Below are 7,145 nucleotides of genomic sequence, written 5' to 3'. Positions count from 1 at the left end.
TAAACACGACACATCACACAGACAACACACAGAACACACACACACACACACACACACACACACACACACACACACACACACACACACACCACACACACACACACACACACACCACACACACACACACACACAACACACACACACACACACACACACAACACACACACACACACACCACACACACAGGCATCTACTCCTTCCCAAGTCTGTAAAGCAAGCTTTTGTGGTTTGGGAAGGGCTCCTACAGTGAGGTAGAGTCAGTAATAGCTGGTGGTTAATACTATGTGGTGCTTGCAGCCAAGGCAAGGCATGCTCACCTGCCCAGAGAACATGTGTTTTAACATGAGACGTACAGCAGGCAGGAGAGAGAAAGGGAATGGTGGCAAATGATGAGAGAGAGGGAGAAAGGAGAGGGAGAACGTGGAGAATGTGTGGGAGAAACAGAGGTATGTTTGAGTAGTCCAAGAGGCAGACCCGTATACAGACAGACAGGGAAATCGGGGATACGAGGAAGGGTTTGTCTAGTTTCAGTCTAGACAGAGACAGACGAAGACAGACAGACAGGAGGCAGCCCAGACAGAAAGACCAGACAGCAAGACAGACAGTACGACAGACAGACAGACAGACAGTACACAGACATGACTCCTGTAGGGTCAGGTTTTGCAGCTCTTTCAGAAAATCTGCTATCTGGATTTGGGTGAAGGAGAAGCTGGGGAGGCTTGTTTCAAGTAGCTGCGGGGGGTGCGGAGCTGTTTGCCGGGGGTTGGGGTAGCCAGGAGGAAAGCATGGCGCCAGCTGTAGAGAAATGCTTATTTGAAATTTTCGATATCATGGATTTAATCGGTGGTGACATGTTACTAGCCTCAGTGCAGTGGGCAGCTGGGAGGAGGTGGCTCTTGTTCTCCATCGGACTTTACAGTGTCCCCAGAACTTTTTGTGAGTGAGAGCTACCAGTGCAACATTTCTGTTTGAAAAAGTAGCCTTTGCTTTTCCTGACTGACTAATACTGTGTGTATTGGTTTCTGACTTCCCTGAACAGTTGCATATCGTGGGGATATTCGATGGCTATTGCAAGGCCGCACAGATTGTTTTGTGCTGGTCAAGGGCAGTCATGCTTTGGGAGTGAACAAGGGCTATATCTGTTCTTAGTTCTTACATTTTTTGAAAGGGTCATGCTTATTTAAGAATGGTCGAGGAAAAAATATTTTAAAGACGACCAGGCACCTTGACTGACGGGATGAGGTCAATATCCTCAGGATAGCCGGGCAGGTCGATTAGGAGAAAGGGCTGCTCGAGAAGTGTTTTAGGGAGCGTTTGACAGTTGATGAGGGGTGGTCGCCATGTTATTCACGTGGCGACATTGCTTCACTGACTAATGTTCCTTTTCTTTGAGCTGTAAATACGTCTAGTGGAGGCTCAAGAGGGACTGCTGAATCTACGCCATTCTGTTCATCTGTTCACAGTGATTTTAAATGAGAGAAGATCAAGATAAGCAATTTTCTATCCTCCTTAGAACACTCTCTGGTGTGGAGGCGGAGGTTGGAGCCGAGCTTGGGATGTGCGACTAGCTAAACATAGTGGTGTGGCTTTTTGAAGAGTATGTTTCTATTAGGTGTTTGTTATCGTTGTTGTATCATATGTTCTCTTTCAGTTTCTCTGGGAACTTTGAATAAACTGGTTCTTACAGAGAACAGTTTACTTTTTCTCTTTTGATGACTCATTGGTTTGTGGACTGTATGTTTTCTGTGGTCAACAAATGGATTTTCAAACATCACTTTGGCACACTGCTATCGTTCTTACTATGCATTAGCTTATCCTAGTGTACTCATCTTACTATAATTCAAGCCATGCATTAAAAATAATCTCCATATAGGCAAGTTCCCCTTTTCTGGGGGTTAAAAAAATAAAAATTTTGACTTGGTGTGGGGGGGGGGTTTTTGTTTTTTAGTGGGTTTAAATTACTAATAATACACTCATGGCCACCTGAAAAAACCAATTGACTGAAACGCAAAGAAACTCAATGTTCTTCAGTGGATCATTTCTACTTTCTATAATGTCGAGCAAAGCAGACAGAGGAAAAAACCCTGCAGTTGCTAGAGAAGAAGGCATGGTCAAACCATTGCACAATAGTTGGTTCTGAACAGGTTCATCTCAGTGATCAACTGAAGGATGGGCAGATGTCTCACACAGCGTTGAGTTTGGAATGTAGCAGTATGAAAGAACACCTTCCTACACCATGTACATGAAGAATATTGGCACATAATGTAGTGATCTCACTCTCTCTCTCCCACACTATCTGCCTCCCGCTCTCATGCTTGTCTCTCACTTTCTCTCACTTTCTCCTCACTTTCAACTTTTTCTCTTCTCTCTCTCTCTTCTCCCACAACAACTCTGCCTCTCCCCCTCTATCCTCTTTCCGTCTCACTGTCTCTCTCCCTTTTTCTCTTCTCTCTTTCTCCATACATTCACTGTTTCCCATCAGGAAGGCTGAATCTGAAGTTAATAAAACATGGTATAAATGCAGCATATGTTACAGCGGGGAAGTCAATGGCTGTTCTGCTGCGTTCAGAAACTGTGTCCTCCAAAAGAGGGATAGTGACCACTTTTCAGCGTAGGTGGAAATGAATGCTTAATGTTTTTGGCTCTGCTCCTGCACATCTATGCAGCTAAGTTATTGCCAGCAGGCAGGAAAGCATTTGTCCAAAGGACTTACAGTATAGTGTGTAAATACATTTTCACTCTGTTGATCGGGTGTGGGATACACAACACTGGTGTTGCTAGCACCACTTTCTGTATTCAGAGATGTGGCTCTTAAATTAGTTATTCACTGGGGGATCTGTTCCGATGCATTTTTGCTAACTTTTCAGATGTATGTTATATGTGGTCAGGCAGACATTCTTAGTTCTAATTCTAAGGAGAATTTTAACCTCATCTTATCCTAGATTTCTTCTCAATGCCCCGACACTCTGCCTGTACAGCTAATTCGTGGATGGGTGATTTGGAGTTGCTGTGCTCTCTCTTTCAATGGCTGGAATGAGAGTGCGCGCCAGCCCAGGGGTTATTAAAGAGACCACAAATCTCACTGCCCTTTGAACCAGACCCGATTGCCTATGGAGTGCGGACCACAAGAATATATAGTGTGGGCATCAAAGGTCTGGCAGTTTAAGCAACAGAGAGAGACGTAGAGACCGAGAGAGAGAGAGAGCAGGAGAGAAGAAGAGATCAGAGTAGAGAGAGGCAGAGTGAGAGAGAGGACAGAGAGAGAGTGGAGAGAGAGAGAGAGTGAGCAGAAAGTCCCGAGAGAGAGAGAGGGAGAGTGTAGTAATCATGTATCATGTTCGCCTGTGTATTAGCCTGTATGATCAGAGTGATATAGAATATACAGGAACAAGAAAGGAGAAGGTTGAGATTTTTTTATAGATTATTATTATGATCTGTCATGTAAAGTTGATAGATAGCAGATGGTGAATGAACTTGGAATCTTAAACCTACCAAGGTTTGGGGTCTATTCATTTAAATTCCAGTTCAATTCAGAAAGTCAGCTAGTTCAAAATTCGTACATATTTAAATGTTCTTCATTGAAAAGCATCTTTGAAGAGAATTGACTTTCAGTAACTTCCTGAGTTGATGGAAATAATGGAATTGACCCACCTGAAACCTACACAACTCATTGACAGCAGGAAAATTTGATTTTTAAACGCAGATGATTTAGCCTCCTTGATGTTAGAGAAAAGCAATCTTGTTTTTATAAGTGTGAAATGATCAGTGGTGGGACCGCTGTTAGATGTTAGTCTAGTAAAGCCCGATCCTAAGCAACAAGTATGCTAGGGAAAAGAACTCAGTTAATGTAGAATCTTTCCCAAAAAACAGATGGCTGTTGGAAGGGCACCAGAGGGGATTTGGTTTGCCGTTTTTACGAGCTCCTAACCAATATGTTACTGTTTTGGTGTGTTTTTTTTCCGAATTGTTTGTAACTTATTTTTGTACATAACTGTTGATGCTTTATGACCAAAAAAGAGCTTCTGGATATCAGAAGCGATTTATTCCATTCTCGAATTGGACAAAGATTGTTTCTTTAATGATCGGACGCAATGGACTATACAGTTAAAGTCGGAAGGTTTTAATGCACTTAGGTTGGAGTAATAAAACTGGTTTTCCACCCCACTAACACACATTCTCTTGTCCACAAACTATGTGTTTTGGGCAAGGCGGGATAGGACATCTACTTTGTGCATGAACACCAGTAAGTTTTACAACAATTGGTTTACAGATCAGATTATTTCTTATAATCACTAATAGTATTAACAATTCGCAGTGGTGTCAGAGTTACATACACTAACCTTGACTAGGCCTGGTTTATAACAGCATTGGATATAAATTCCAGTAAAATTATGTTATGCTTAAGAAGCCTTTGTATAGGTCTAATTTATGGACATCATTCTGAGTCAATTGGCAGGTGTATCCTGTGTTGATGTGATTGTATGACCTCACACAAGTCTCCTGGTCATACTTGGGAGCAATTTCTCATTGTCTGAAGGTCCACGTTCCTCGGTCTAGCACAATACAATGTAGTCAAGTACTATGTATTATTTTGAGCATTGATGTGGGAACAGCAGCCGCCTATCCCGTCAGGAAGGAGGCACGTTCTGTCTCCTAGAGATGAACGTATTTGGTGGCGAAAGTGTTCTTGTGGAATCAATTCTTCCCACGATACATAGCTATACAGGAAGGACTGTTGTATAACTGATGCTTGGTAGGGACACAGTGTACAAAAAGTTATCTTTATATCTAAATCTGCACATGTAAGACGAGTCCTATATCGACATGGACCTGAAAGGGGCGCTCAGCAAGGAGAGACACTGCTCAAAACCGCCATAGGGGAAAGCGCAGACTCCGGGTTTAGCAACTGCAACATGGGGAGGAAAGAGATATAGGTTTTGGAGAGAATGTCCTCTGGTCTGATGAAACAAAAATAGGCTGTTTGGCTATAATGAACCATCCGTTTATGTTTGGAGGAAAACGGGGGAGGCTTGCAAGCCGAAGAATGCCATCCAACGTGAAGCAGCAGGGGTGGCAGCATCAATGTTGTGGGGATGGCTTTTGGCTGCAGGAGGGATGGTGCAGCTCACAAAATAGATGGGCATCATGAGGTAGGACAATTTGTGGATATATTGGAAGCAACATCTCAAGACATCAGTCAGGAGTTAAAGCTTGATCGATAATGGGTCTTCCAAAGTGACAATGGAACCCCAAGCAAACTTCGAAAAATTGTGGGCAAAAGTGGTTAAGGACAACAAAGTCTAGGTATTGGAGTGGCCATCCAACCAGCCCTGACCTCAATCTATAGAAAATGTGTTGGCAGAACTGAAAAAGCCATGTGCGAGCAAGGAAGGCTAACAAACCTGACTCAGTTTACACTAAGCTCTGTCAGGAGGAAATTGTCCAAAATTCATCCAATTATTGTGGGAAGGCTTGTGGAAGGCTACCCAAAACATTCTGACCCAAGTTAAACAATTTAACAGCATGCATACCAAATCTAATTGAGTGTATGTTAACTTCTGACCCACTGGGAATGGGCTCTAATACTATTAATCTGACATGTTCACATTCTTAAAATAAGTGGTGATTCTAAATGACCTAAGATTTTAATTTGGATTAATGTCAGGAATTGTGAAAAACTAAGTTTAAATATAATTTTGGCTTAGGTGGAAGTAAACTCCGACTTCAACTGTGTCTCACTCTATTCCTCCACTCTTCCTTATCCAAGCGCTCCTTAAGAAGAGGGAGAAAGAGAAAGGAGGGAAGATAAAGGGAGAGGAGAGGTAATCTGACATTAATAGTTTAAACCTTGGATGTAAATATGCGTGAGGGGATTATCATTGAATGCCAGCCCCTGTCTTTGACACTTTATTTCCGTGACACCAGACGTGTGTGCGTGCATGTGAGTGTGTCAGACGACCAGATTGCTGTTTCCTGCTGGAAAAGGTTAATTACTTCTCCACTGGCCAACTGGACGTGCCATGCATAATTACACAGGCTAATGAGACCTGCGTGTGTGTGTGTTTGCGTGCATGTGTGCTTGCATGCGCGTGTAAAGGGCATTCATTCTGCAGCATATGCTTATCTTAACTGGTAGGTGCAGTCCTGCAACTCTCTGTGGTCCAGCTGCAATGAAGTCTCAGTGCACACACAATCACATTCACTACTTTCATCATAAACAGGTGATAGGTGTCCCTACACCCCACTGGCATTTATAGACCTACACAGGACTTTAATTAATGTGTGTGTGTGTGTGTGTGTGCGTGCTCGTGTGTGTATGTGCACGTGTATCTCAAAGGTGTAGGAGATTGTAAAGAACGTTAGTTTTGAGCTTTGACCTCTACCTATACACTCCAGTGAAGCTGCTGATGGAACAGCTGCTGCAGGTGGAGGAGAGACGCACCACAGCGTGAAGACTAGAAAAGGATCTGGACGAATTAGAATGCCGTCACAATCGTGACCACACCAGAGTCTCTGAGAGAATGAAGAGGAGGGTGAAGTCCCTCCAGGCTTCCTTCACACCTCAGTCTCCTGATCCCTCCGTTTCTCCTGCATCTCATCCTGTTCCTCCCTTTTCTGCTTTTTCTTCTTCCTCCGTGTCCAGCAGAAGCCGTACAGACTGCAAAAACAGGCGAAGGTGAACTGGGGCATGGTCTGACTAAGACATGTAATAACTGCAGAGAGATAGAGAGAGAGGAGAGGGTGTTAAAGTATAATCCGATTTTTATCTCAATAAATACCTCTGCACAAGTAGGCAAACTTCTTATCCAGAAGGCAAAAGAACACTCCAGAAATGATCAAACATTGAAGCTAAACTGAAACTTTTCAAGGGGATGTTGAGGTGTGAGAACGTGAGAATGTTTGAGGTTAATAGATTCCTGATATTTTGTGTGGGAAACTTAATGGAGAGAAAGTTTCTGTGGCAACGATATCTCAAGACCCATAACTAGCCCTAAAACCAACACACACACACACACCACACACCCACACACCACACACAACACACACACACCACACACACACACACACACACACAACACACACACGGCAAGCAACACGACACACACAACCACACACAACACACACACACACACACACACCACACA

This window comes from Salvelinus sp. IW2-2015, linkage group LG1, assembly GCF_002910315.2.
Source record: "Salvelinus sp. IW2-2015 linkage group LG1, ASM291031v2, whole genome shotgun sequence".
Classification (NCBI taxonomy): domain Eukaryota; kingdom Metazoa; phylum Chordata; class Actinopteri; order Salmoniformes; family Salmonidae; genus Salvelinus; species Salvelinus sp. IW2-2015.
The sequence above is the reverse complement of the archived record's forward strand: the minus strand, read 5'-3'. Positions refer to the sequence as shown.